Source organism: Manacus vitellinus, unplaced genomic scaffold, assembly GCF_001715985.3.
Source record: "Manacus vitellinus isolate BGI_N305 unplaced genomic scaffold, ASM171598v3 scaffold_1_pilon, whole genome shotgun sequence".
Lineage (NCBI taxonomy): Eukaryota > Metazoa > Chordata > Aves > Passeriformes > Pipridae > Manacus > Manacus vitellinus.
In genome coordinates this window covers 13,342,347-13,354,639 of record NW_021939396.1, presented here as the reverse complement: position 1 = coordinate 13,354,639, position 12,293 = coordinate 13,342,347, and the positions used below count along the sequence as shown (strand labels likewise).

General features: G+C 43.2%; 1 long non-coding RNA gene across 2 annotated transcripts; it reads right to left on the bottom strand.

The window, feature by feature from the left end:
• Positions 1-9,140: 9,140 nt before the first annotated feature.
• Positions 9,141-12,229, bottom strand: LOC108640243. 2 transcript variants are annotated; one of them, XR_001921033.2, is made up of 3 exons: positions 12,045-12,229; positions 11,532-11,714; positions 9,141-11,147 (listed from the first exon to the last, which is right to left on the bottom strand). It is a non-coding gene; the product is annotated as an uncharacterized LOC108640243 (long non-coding RNA). The 2 variants fall into 2 exon arrangements; XR_001921032.2 differs by having other exon boundaries at positions 11,532-11,748; positions 12,093-12,229.
• Between the last annotated feature and the right edge of the window lie 64 nt (positions 12,230-12,293).

Genomic DNA, 12,293 nt, shown 5'->3' with positions numbered 1-12,293 from the left:
TTTTTCTACATGAAATTAAAAATTCATTTAATTTCAGCTGAAGTAGCAAGGGCACAGATTTAATCTGTAAGCATTCTTTCCAGACCCAGACTTTCATTCAGATTTTTCTGCATTATTTATGCCTTTTTTCCATACACTAATTTGGCACCTGCACATGAGAAATAAAGACATATGGGCCTGAAGATCCTCAGCTCAAGCAATGAGAGCTAAGGATAATACCTCTAGAAATTAAAAATAGAAAAAGAAGCCTACAATAACATTACTTTCATCTTTTCTTTTTTCACAGTGATGCATGGATTGTTATTATTGTTACCAGCCTCACAACAAGACAGCACACTGGGTCTTTCTTTTGTTGATAACAACATGGTTGGTATTTGCTAATGCTTTCTAAAAAGGCATCTTCTAGAGGGTTAGTAGTGATTAAAATAACATTATATAAAAGTCACACTTCTTAACCCCAGGGCTGTAATACTTGTCACGTGTGCCAACAATACCCATATAGCATTAAAATGGAAGAATTTTCAGATGTCTAGTTGAACAATAAGTAGTAAGCTTGAAGGTGTTTGGTTATCTTGCTTTATTGTGGTTTCTTTGCTTGAACTATCAAACTAATTAGTCATGTTCTCCTTTTCATGTTACTACTTTATGGTCTGTTTCACTTCAGGTTTTCTCTCTAATTATTATCAAAAATATGACATGTGATATGTCATTCAGATAGTGCTGGCCAGAAATTTTCCATCAAAAACTTTCATTTGATGAACGGCTTCTATTCAGTTAAATGAAAACATCTGTAGCTAGTTCTCACATCATATATTAAAAGATGAGCACTTTCAGACAGAAACCTCCCTCTTGCACATCTCAGAAGTAAAAAATCACTGAAAAACAAACAAAAATAACTTAAATCATTTTACTGGAGTCACTGGAGATCAAGTGAAAGGAACTGGGAAGGAGGAGAACATGTTTTTTTAACAAATTCTGTTTGCTATCACCACACATGCAGTTCTCTCAAAATATTGAAAATCCCTGGTGGAAATGTCTTAATTGACTTTTGGCATAGTTTGTTTTTTTAAGGTCTACATTTAGGGCCTTTTTAATTATTTTTTTAATGTGGTCTTTTAAAATCCAAATCAAATCTTCCTGCATTACAGGAAGCAGGTAACTGCAACTGAACAGCCAGATAATGGTTGCTTTAAGATCTATGAAGGAGGTACAGGATGGTAGCAGCCTGCTGCAACAGTCACAGTATACAGTGATGAAGCCAAGGTGATTTCTCAGCACTGCCAGTGCAAATAAAAAGCATATCATGCCACCTGCTAATGCAGCAAGATTGTTCTGCGGAGGAGCTGGAGACCCATTTGAAGGACTCAGTAGTAAGGTTTTACATGAGAGGGGACTTAGACTTTTTCTGTTTCTCCTTTTCTTTGAGAATTCAATACATTGGTTGAAAACATTTGGATTTTCTCAGAATTCTTCGCTATGATACCATGTAATTTTAACGTATTCTGCCTCTCTACCCTTACAATTTTTCTGTCTGCATTCTTGCTCTTCTCATATCTGTGAAGTCAGAAGCAGCCATGAGAGTTTTCTTAGGTTTGAGACAGCTCCTCTGCTGTCCCTGCCAAAGTACCACGACCAGCAAGTCTATGGCAGCTCCTTTCAAAGGAATATCACTGTACTTCTCATCTGTAACAGCCTGATACAGAGGCAGAGACTGATATTTGAGCTCTCTGTGGCTGACACTCCTTTCTTCTTCTTGTTGTCATTATTATTTCAGTAAAAGCATTGCTACTAGCTGTGGTCCAGTCTCTACTCACAGCCAACTGGAAGTAAACCATTCCAATCCAAAGCACAAATTCTCCAAATTCTCCAAGCATTACCATGTTTGGAAATCCTCATACTGTCACACTGCATGTATGTTCACTCTGCTAATAAGCCTTTTTGAGTTGTAACCTTAGAACATGCTTAGATCTCAGATCACTAATTATCATCTTCATTCCAGGAAAAGCCTTGTTCCAGATACTGACAAACCTGTCAAACTGAAATAACACCAGACTTTTCACTCACTTCACACAGCATTCATGGAAAAAGCACTTGCTCACACCACATTTCATGTTAGAAACAGCCCCGACAACTATTAAAAAAACAACAACTCCACTAAATTCCATTATTGTCTTAAAATTGACATGGATTACAAGATTATGAGGTTTCTTCTTCAGTAGTTTGCTTTTCTTCCATTCCATTTTTCCTTTTAAAGATTCTAGTCATAAGAACAAAGAAAAAACATGTATTTGTTATGGTGTACTCATAGGTAAGAAGAGTAGACTACCATGGTCAGGAGCACTCTGCCACCAATGGTCTGGGAGGTAACAGGAGAGAGAAATAATTTCCAGTAGGCAGCATGTGTGTTGCTGCCCTTGTGCAAAGTTTAAAAGTGTCAAATAGTATGCATATGGACTGTTCCATGCCAACTGACCTTGAACCCAGAGAACAGTCTGATGAACATTTAATTTATTAGTATAGTTGCAGCTATACAGAGTTTACTGAGCATCTGTTTCACACACAACACACCCCACAAGTTACAAAACACTTTCCAACATGCCATAATTAGGATACACAATGTTTAAGAAAAAAGAGCTAAAATGTAATGTGCAATTAGTACTGATCCAGCAAGACGATGAGCTTTGCCATCATCCAAGCCTGCACTAGTTGGGAATGTAGTCAGTAAAAATGGCCAGATGTTGTATATAGATATCAGGTTATAATGAGAAATATACTGCTTCTGGTAATTGTGATATACATCTGGAAGGTTATAAAGGAACAGGATGGAAAACTCTGGGGAAATAGAGGACATCCTCCATTCTGTAACATACTGCTTGTAATATTACACAGAAGGAATGTGGCCAGAAGTTTTGCATAAATAATGACAATGAGTCAATCCAGGAATCCTATAGTAATGCATCAGCTTAGAGGGATGATTTGTGTTCGGGCATCTGCCTCCAGCTATGCTCTTTTCTTATCTATTATTCCATTCCCTATTTCACATAGTCTTATATCACTGGGAAGACACAAGTGGCATTTGACTTGCATCGAGAGATGATGGCTTTTGCAGACAGGATCTGCACTGTAGATCTTTCATGCCCTTATAACTTTTCCAGCATTGCCATCTACACTGTTGATGACTTTCATGGTAAATTAGGACACTCCAACTTCCTTATCCAAAAACCATTAGGTCCCTTTTTAATCTATCTTCTTCCTTGCTGTGAAATATACAATCTCTGAATTGTAAAGCACCGAAGACAAGGACTATTTTCTTCTATGCTCACAGAGCAGAATGAGGTTATACTCTTGCCTGGAGTCTTCTGCTGCTACCACAACATATCTGACATGACCACATAATGTATGTCTGAGTTCCTTCAAATCATTCTAAAGCTACTAAAAAGAAAACAAGAAGAGCAAAATTTACCTTAGGATGAATATATTGTGTGAATGAATGTCTAAATGAGAGAGAGAATGACAGAGAATGAGTGCATGAATGGTTACACATGCAGGGGAGCTACTGACCAGAATGCAAAAATTCCCAGGACTAGATTTGTAGCACCAGAAGGGCTGATCTTACTATCTTGTTAATACCTGCTTTACATGCCATCCATGTGTGCATGCAATATCTGATTCACATGCAGAACGGGTTGTGGAATCTCTGAATAAGAAATGAGGCTAGAGAATCTAAATTGATTGACACTGAATAAATCACAAGTAATTTTGTTCGTAAGAAGGAAATTAAGGTGAAAGAAAACATCTTTTGCCACAGATACAAGAAACAACAATGAGCCTTATAATACTTCAAGAATACAGATATTCTTTGAAATCAGCTGACAGGTGGTCAGTGCTCTCCCAAATGACAGTGGGGTACGCTTGTTCCCGTGAAGTCACAGAGAATGTTTTCACCTACGTATTGGGTTTCTGTGGCCAGGTTTTGGTAGTGGGGGGACTGTAGGGGTGGCTTCTGTGAGAAGTTGCTGGAAGCTTCCCACATGTCCGGTAGAGCCAGTGCCAGCCATCTCCAGAATGGACCCAGTACTGGCCAGGCTGAGCCAATCAGGAATGATAGTAACACCTCCGTGATAACATATTTAAGAAGGAGAAAAAAAAAGTTGCGAGACAGGTGAATATTGCAGTCAGAGAAGAGCAGACTGAGAACATGTGAACAACTTTGCAGACACCAAGGTCAGGGGAGAAGGAGGGGGAGGAAGTGCTCCAGGTGCCAGAGCTGAGGTTCCCCTCCATCCTGTGATGCAGACCACGGTGAGGCAGCTGTGCCCCTGCAGCTCATACAGGACTGTGGGAGTGCAGAGACCCACCTGCAGCCGATGGAGGAGCCCGTGCCAGAGCAGGTAGATGCCCAAAGGAGGCTGTGACCCTGTGGCAGGCCCATACTGGAGCAGGATCCTGGCAGGGACCTACTGACCCATGGGGAGAGAAGCCCATGCTGCAGCAGGTTTTCCTGGTAGGACTTGTGGACCTGTGGGGGACCCAGGCTGGAGCAGCCTGTGCCTGAAGGACTGCACGCTGTGGAAAAATGACCCACGCTGCAGCAGTTCGTGCAGAACTGTTGCCCATGGGATGGACTCACGTTGGAGAAGTTTATGAAGGACTGTCTCCCATGGGAGGGAACCCACAGGATGCAGGGAAAGGACTCCTCTCCCTGAGCAGCAGCTGAAACAACCCCCGTTCCCTGGTCTCCCTGTGCCACTGGAGGGGAGAAGGTAGAACTTAGAAGGAGGGAGGGGAAAGGGTTTTTAAGATTTATTTTTACTTCTCATTCTCCTGCTCTGATTCTGTTAGTAATAAGTTTAATCCATATCCCTACTTTGAGTCTGTTTAGCCTGTGATGGTGATCAGTAAGTGATCTCTCCCAGTCCTTATCTCAACTCATGAACCCTTCCTTATATTTTCTCTCCTCTTTCCACTTGCAGAGGAGAGTGAGAGAGTGGCCTTAGTGGGTACCTGGCGTCCAGCCAGGGTCAACCCGCTACAGCCTACTACTAGAGATTTACAGTTAGAGAGAGAAATAAAACATCAGTAGAGGCAGATGAAGAGAGAAACCCCAGGCTGCTGCACTTTTCAGGGTCTAGGAAAATAAGCCATGTACTACAGAGCAGAGCAGGGATGCCCTCACACAACTAGGACATATTTTGGGAAGGAAAAGAGCACAGGACCTCTCTCTCTGTCCTACTACGGAATGAGTCACAGGAGTATCATCTGTCAACACTTTAATGAGAACTATGCCTCCAACTGTGGATCAACAGTGGGAAACTGCACACTGGCAATGACCCCTGAAGAGAAAAACCACCCTTGCACTCCTGCTTGTAATGTTAATAGCACATAAGCAGTCAAACCACAGGGCAGACTAGCTTTTCTCCAGTATTAACTACTGTGAAGTCCACCACAAAGTCATTTGTCACCAACATACTTTCAGCATTGGTGTAACAGCTGCGAAAATATAATTAGTCCCTCCATCTCTGTCCCACTGTGTACCAGTCACTGCTTCAGTGGTCTCTTTAGATATGTTTCTGTCCTCCACTGGCCAGAGGTCAAGTTTCCCAGAAGCTAGTTGCCTGTATAAATTACAGTGCACATATTTTACATCTCATTGTAATGCTTTCTTTTGCCAACATCCACTTCTTTGCAAATGTTTCGTTTCCAAGCCATTTTTGTGCAAGCCCCAAGAGAAGCCATCAAACAAGCATGCTGAAAATTTATCTACAGGCATCATTAATGCACATTTGGCTGATGAAGACACAGAGTTCATATAAACTGCAATTTAGAATGCCTCTTCTTCCAAACAGCTAGTCCCACAAGACACCATTTGCTCAGGAAAAATAGGACCAGGGAAAATATCCGAAAGTCCAGTACAAGAAGTCACAGACTGCCCACAGCTATTTTGGGGCAAAAAGAGAAACTTGGTACTGTTCGGTGTGAACAATTTTCAGTGTCAGTGTTTGGAGCACCAACACAGTGGGAGGCTGCAGGGGAGGTGTTGGGTAGTGAGACCAACAGGAGACATGATACATCTGCTTCTAGGCTTGGGTCTGAAGCCACAGTGTCTAGATTACATTGGGACATCCAGATGTCTCTTTGGAGACAAGCAACTGAACGACTGCAAAAGCAGAAGGATTGTAAGGATGAGATTTCTGCACTAGGATACCCAGGAAGAAGTCTGGGAACTTCCTGTTACTCCTTTTTCTTCTGTCACAGTTACAGGGAGAGTACCAGCTGCTGGGCATAACAGCCCATCATGTAAAATGCAGGGAAGGATAACAATCTTCATGCCAGAAAGAACTGAGTACGAAATTAGGTCTTTGGTGTTTTAAGGAACAAAGGGGCCAAGGGCAACATTTCTGGGCTGAAGGTCAAGAAGTAAACTTTTTAGAAGCAGAGAATTGATAATACAACACATCTGTCAATATCAAGAAATGGGTGTGTAGGATCCACTGCAAAGTTAGAACCAAAAAGCTACATCATGCCTGTCATGGTTTGAGATAGCCCCAAAATCCAATCCCCAGCTCTATTCCCCCTCCCACATCTCAACCTAATGTGAGATGGGTTTTTCCAGACAAAACACACCAGACTCAAAGTGGGGGAAAGGGAATATATTACAATGACTGTACAAATAAATACCATATCACATTATACACATGATCACAACTATCTCTACCATGACATATGTATTTACAATGATCAGATCTCTTCTCCCCTCCAAATAAAAGTCCAGGAGGGAAAGAAGGACAGATCCCTTCCAGTCCTTAAGCAGCAGCATCTTCTGAGGCAGCAGGTTCTGTCTGTCTTCTCCACATGCAGCAGCTGATAGCTGGCTTTCTGCCAGCACTCACGAGGGAGGTATTCTAGCTCCCTTGGCCCCCTTGACGCAGACAAAGGGGTCTTCCGTGGGCTTCGTAACCCCAGACAAGGTCGTTTCACCACGTCATATCACGAAGACACAGGGGGGTCTTCGTGACGGTTCTGGTATCTCCAGGACAGACTCGCTCCTTTGCAGGGCCTCTGTGCCCTGCCTCAGGCTGCCACCGTGGCAGCAGTGCAAGGGGGGGAGCCAAGGTCACCCCCTCTGCATTCCTCTCGGAGTTCTCTAGCTCCTTTCTGCAGTGCATGTCGCACTTCAAGGTTCTTTCAAGTAAGAGTCCATCATCTTCCTCCTTCCAGGAGGTCTCAAAGGAGTTCTGGGGGGCTGGTACAGTCTTACCCCCAGAACTCTGTCTCTCAGGCTGCTGGCTCTCTTTCTCCTCCCTTTCCAGGAGTCTTCTCTCCGGTGCTGCATGTTGTTTCTGCTGCTCCTTCAGTTCAGGTGTTATCTATCCTGGCTCTCTGCCACCGTTTCTCTGGTCAGTGCCGGCTGCTGCTCTGTGTCCATGGAGAAAAACATCTCCCGGCGTAACTACAGGCACCTAGCCCAGCTTTATGCTGTTCCAGGTCCCTGCAGGTCCCCCCCTGGGGGCTGGGGGCCAAAGCCCCCCTGTGGGGCTCAGAGCCCCTTCCTCGTGGCTCACAACATGGCCACCTCTCCTCAACAACCCAAACTACAACTCATCTCTTCCGGTGAGCTTGTGGGATGTTGACATTTTTGCAGGAGTGCCCATTGGGTAGACCTTCAAAACTTGAAGGGGTTTCCACCCCTTGGGGTCTACCACTTTTCTTAGCCTCTGGGGGAACACAAAATTCAAACCACGACACATGTAAGCTGAACTATCACACTTCATCTGGCTCCCCCATCCTTTGTTAATGCTTGTTTTTATATTATGGGAAATGGATGTATGTATATTACGGGAAATGGAGTATTGCCCTCTGCTCTGATGGATCTGACCCTGACTTATGGGGGCAATGCAAGTCTCCACAGTGTCCAAGCTGTAAAATAACACCTGTTGCAGTGCCATTTGGATCAGTCTATGGCAGGACTATGCTTCCACATTCAGCCTTTACTTTCTTTTATTAAACTGATTTTATCTCAACCTATAAAGTTTTTCATCTTATTCCACCCCCCCTGGTGCTGCTGAGGAGGGGGAGCAAGGGAGGAGAGGAGTGAGGGAGTGTGATGGTGGGGCAGCTTGGTGGGCATTCCACTACATAAGGCCATTCTGAAATTAGGGATTTACAGGTCATTTTTTCTGACCACTCTGTGAACATTCGGAGGCTGGGCTGTAGCAAACCACTGAAGTTGGTTACCACCTGTATGAAACCCAGTAGGCATGACACTCTGCTTCTCTGCACCCCCACAGAAGGTGCCATTAACACATTTAACATATAGACAAGTCTGCTTATGGATATACAGATCATGAAGGAGACGAGGCAAGGAAGGAAGCTGAACCCCTTCCATCTCGCTCTTCTTGTCCTTCTACCACCTGCAGCACCAAGAGCTGTGTAACAGAATCATATAAAGGCAGAGAGGTCTTCATTGCTCAACCCCAGACTCCCTTTGGTCCAGAAAACAGCTGTGTTCATCCCCTACTGAGCAAAGGCATGGAGTACTGCCCTCTGCTCAGATGCTTTGGGTTCTGATCCTATGTAATTTATCCCATCTTATCTAGCACTACCATAGATGATCCTGCCTCCCTCTAAATGGATGCTTTCATAGTTCATGAAAATACCTGCCTGAATGAGGAAAACACCATTGGAAAAACACCCATGTCACACACACACACAAAAAAACCCCAAAGCCTCAATCCTCCTCATGTAATCACAGCCATTAACTCTTTCCTCTGGCCTATAAACATAATCTCTGATGAATTAAACTCCACCTACCTTGACTGTCTGTGTTGGCCACATACTAAAAAAGTTACATGCTATGCCTTTATCTGTCACAACTTGGTATCAGTAAAATTGTGCCTTGTCTGTTTATTGTTTGCAAAGGTTCCACTAAGTCCCATTATTTCTCCTTGAAAGAACACATAAACACTAAATAGGACAGGATGGAGAATGAAAGTCCTTTCCTGGCTAACACATTTCCCCCAAGCCCATCTGTCACCCTCAGAGCAGTATCAAACCACTGCTGCTAAGGAATAGTGTGAGGAAACTTGTGAGAGAGTACACTCTTTTATTCGAGGAAAAGAGAGGATGATCCAGGGATTTCACCAGTTCTGTTTATTTTTAAATAGAATGATTCATATTGCCTTGCAAGTACATCAACTGATTTAGAGAAAATTATTTGAAAAAAAGCAACAATTATCCTCTTCACTCACTTTTGAGGATTTTTATTCTCCTGATAGAACACAACTATACCACCTTTGGAGTTGCTCAGGGTAGATGAGTGAGAACCTCTTAAAATAGAAAAAAATCATAAGACATTATTATTGAGAAAACAATGAGTCCTAATTTCAAACTTGGGTTAAAGCTGATTGGACTAGAATATTACACACAGACATAGGCTCTTTGTTAGGTTTTGGTAGGTTCTTTACAACCCAACAACAAAAGTTGCAGAATGCTAAGACACTGGTTGAACCGATGCCACAGATATTGAAATGGATGTGAAAGATGATCTCTGATTTGGACACCTTCCAGATGAAAGCACTTGGCCCAAACTGAAGTCAGACTGTGGTTGCTTAACAGATTGCTTTTAAAAAGAAAAATACATATTAATCTTTTTCTCATTCAACCAAGAAAATATTCTTACCTAAAAGGAAGAGATTCCTTTGTCTGGGAGTGAAACACCAGATTTAGATGGCTCTGCAGACTGGCAGTGAAGAACGTTAGGCCTCCTAGCAACGTTCTTCAGCACTCTCCACATGCAGACTTGGCTCCATGTTTCAACTGCCTACTGTACGTGACAGCCCTATACTTCAGGATACAACTGCATATGGAGTCTGTGTCTGGCATGCCTGAATAGTAGGTGGTCTGAGTTGTTCATTACTCTCATGCCATCGGATCTGGGACAGCAAGTTAAGCAGTGTGAATAGAGCTCTTGGCCATGCAATCGGAAGAGGAAAACGTCATCCTTTGTGCTCAACCCTTGAATAGTTTTTGCATCTTTTTCTCAATGTACAGTGAACTGAGATGCAAGCCTTCAAACAAGCCCTTTGAAATTCTCCAGGGGCTGCTCTTCCCAAACACTGTCTAGCCAGACACCATGGGATGTTCTTTTGCTGTCTGAAAATATCCCTCTCTTATTTTAATAAACCATTTTTTCCTATCTGTTTAAGAAATCACTTTTGTATCCTTTATGCTAAGATCCTTGTTAAAATATAATTATTTACATTGCATCTTGGCTAGGGCAGAGTGCTAGAGAGAACTTAGCCAGGCAGTAAAAATCTTCAGTTTAGGAAAGGGGGTGGTGTTTACCCTCATTAGTCAGTTTCTGAGGTAAAAAATGTTTTCTGCAGCAAAATGCCTCTGATAGCAAGTTTGTATGGTTCTGTTCCTGACTGTTCCTTGACTGCTTTTTTCTTTCTTTAACAAAGATTGTATATCACATGTATGATTTGATATGCACGCAGGTAACCAGAGAACTAAGCCATTAGCTCCAGCATTGAAGACAGTTAATTTCCAAATTCAGAAATGCTAGAACAGACTGTGAGAACTCACAGCCAGGTGGGAGAGAACACACACACACATAAGGCTCCTGACTTATGTGTCAAAGGCCCAACACATGCAGAATGCCCTCTGGGCTGCTTTTTACAGTTTTCTCTTTCTCTTCTTATTTCCCCTCCCCTCAGTCAATGGGAAAGAATGCTTTGAAGTTTTACATAACCTGTAATTATTTCTCTTGATAGAAACTACATCTTTTTTGGCAAAAACAGCTGGAGGGAAAAACAGAATGTTGCTGCTTCCCACATTATTTCTTCTAGACTTAAACCTTCCAGCTGCGGAAGGTCTCTTGAGCAAAGGAAAATCCTTAAACAGCTCAGCTTTCCTCCTCACCCAGTTCTTGTGCTTGTCACCCCTTGCCTCCCCACACGCGTCAAATTTCTGATTTATTTTTACAGCATTACAAATGCAATGCATTTCACAAAAAAGATAATCTGTAACATCAGTTTTAATAGATCACAACTATCTTGACAGGGCTTAGTAAGAATTCATATTTTGTCATGATTTTGACTAGTTGTCAAATTCACTCAAATACAGAGTTCTAGGTATGACATCACCTGGAAATAAAAAAAAGAGAAACTTTGGTACTTACTGATTTTTGCATATGAAGAAATTTTTCATTAGGCAGACAGTAAGCATTAGTTACTGCATAGACAGTTTGTATCTATCAGTCTCCTGTTTGTTTTTGAGGGTGTTCCTTTTCCCCTCACACAGGAAGCTTTGTCTGTATTTTGAAACCACCTCAACTCAACTGTATTAGTGTGGTACAAGCACTCAGAGACATTTTACACCCACACAAATACTGTGACACAGGAAGGCCATGTGTTAAGGCTTTTCAATATTAGCAGTAATATTTCTAAGCAAGAAGGAGTAGCAGTACACCTATAAAGCTGTAAAATTAATACAGGTGTGCATGTGTATACCGACATATACACTCCTACCTTGCAAAACAGATTTTCAGCCATTTATCAGCGTGATTGGAACCAGATCACCTCCCCTACGAAGAGAGGCTGAGAAAGCTGGGGCTGTTCAGCCTGGAGAAGGTTGTGTGGAGACTTCATAGCAATCTTCCAGTATCTGCAGGGCACCTCCAAGGAAGATGTACAGGGACTCTTCATCAGGAACTGTAGTGATAGGACAAAGGGGAATGGCTTCAAACTGAAAGACAGTAGGTTTGGATTAGATGTTAGGAAGAAACTCTTTGCTGTGAGGGTGGTGAGGCACTGGAACAGGTTGCTCAGAGAACCTGTTGATGCCCCAACCCTGGAAGTATTCTAGGCCAGGTCAGGCGGGGGCTCTGAGCAACCCAGTCTAGTGGGAGGTGTCCCTGCCCAGGGCATGGGCATTTGAAACTAGATGATCTTTAAGGTCACCTCCAAGCCAAACTGTTGTATGATTCTATGATGTAGCACAGGGGCGGTGGGACTTGTGTGAACACGCTGGGGGATTCTGACCAAAGTTTTTAATCTCGAGAGATCGCGCGCAGGGCTCGGGGCCGACACCTCTACATGCTGACCAGCCCGCAAGTCCTCACTGGATTCAGGAAGCCAGGAAAACGACCCAGATCCCGACTGAAGAGACCGGCGGGCACAGGGACCGCACCGAGCAGCCGTGACAGGCTGCCGGCCCGCCCGCCGCTCCCGCCCGCGGCTGTGACGCACGGGGCGCCGGGAATGTTCCGCCTTTGGCTCCGCAGGGGAGCG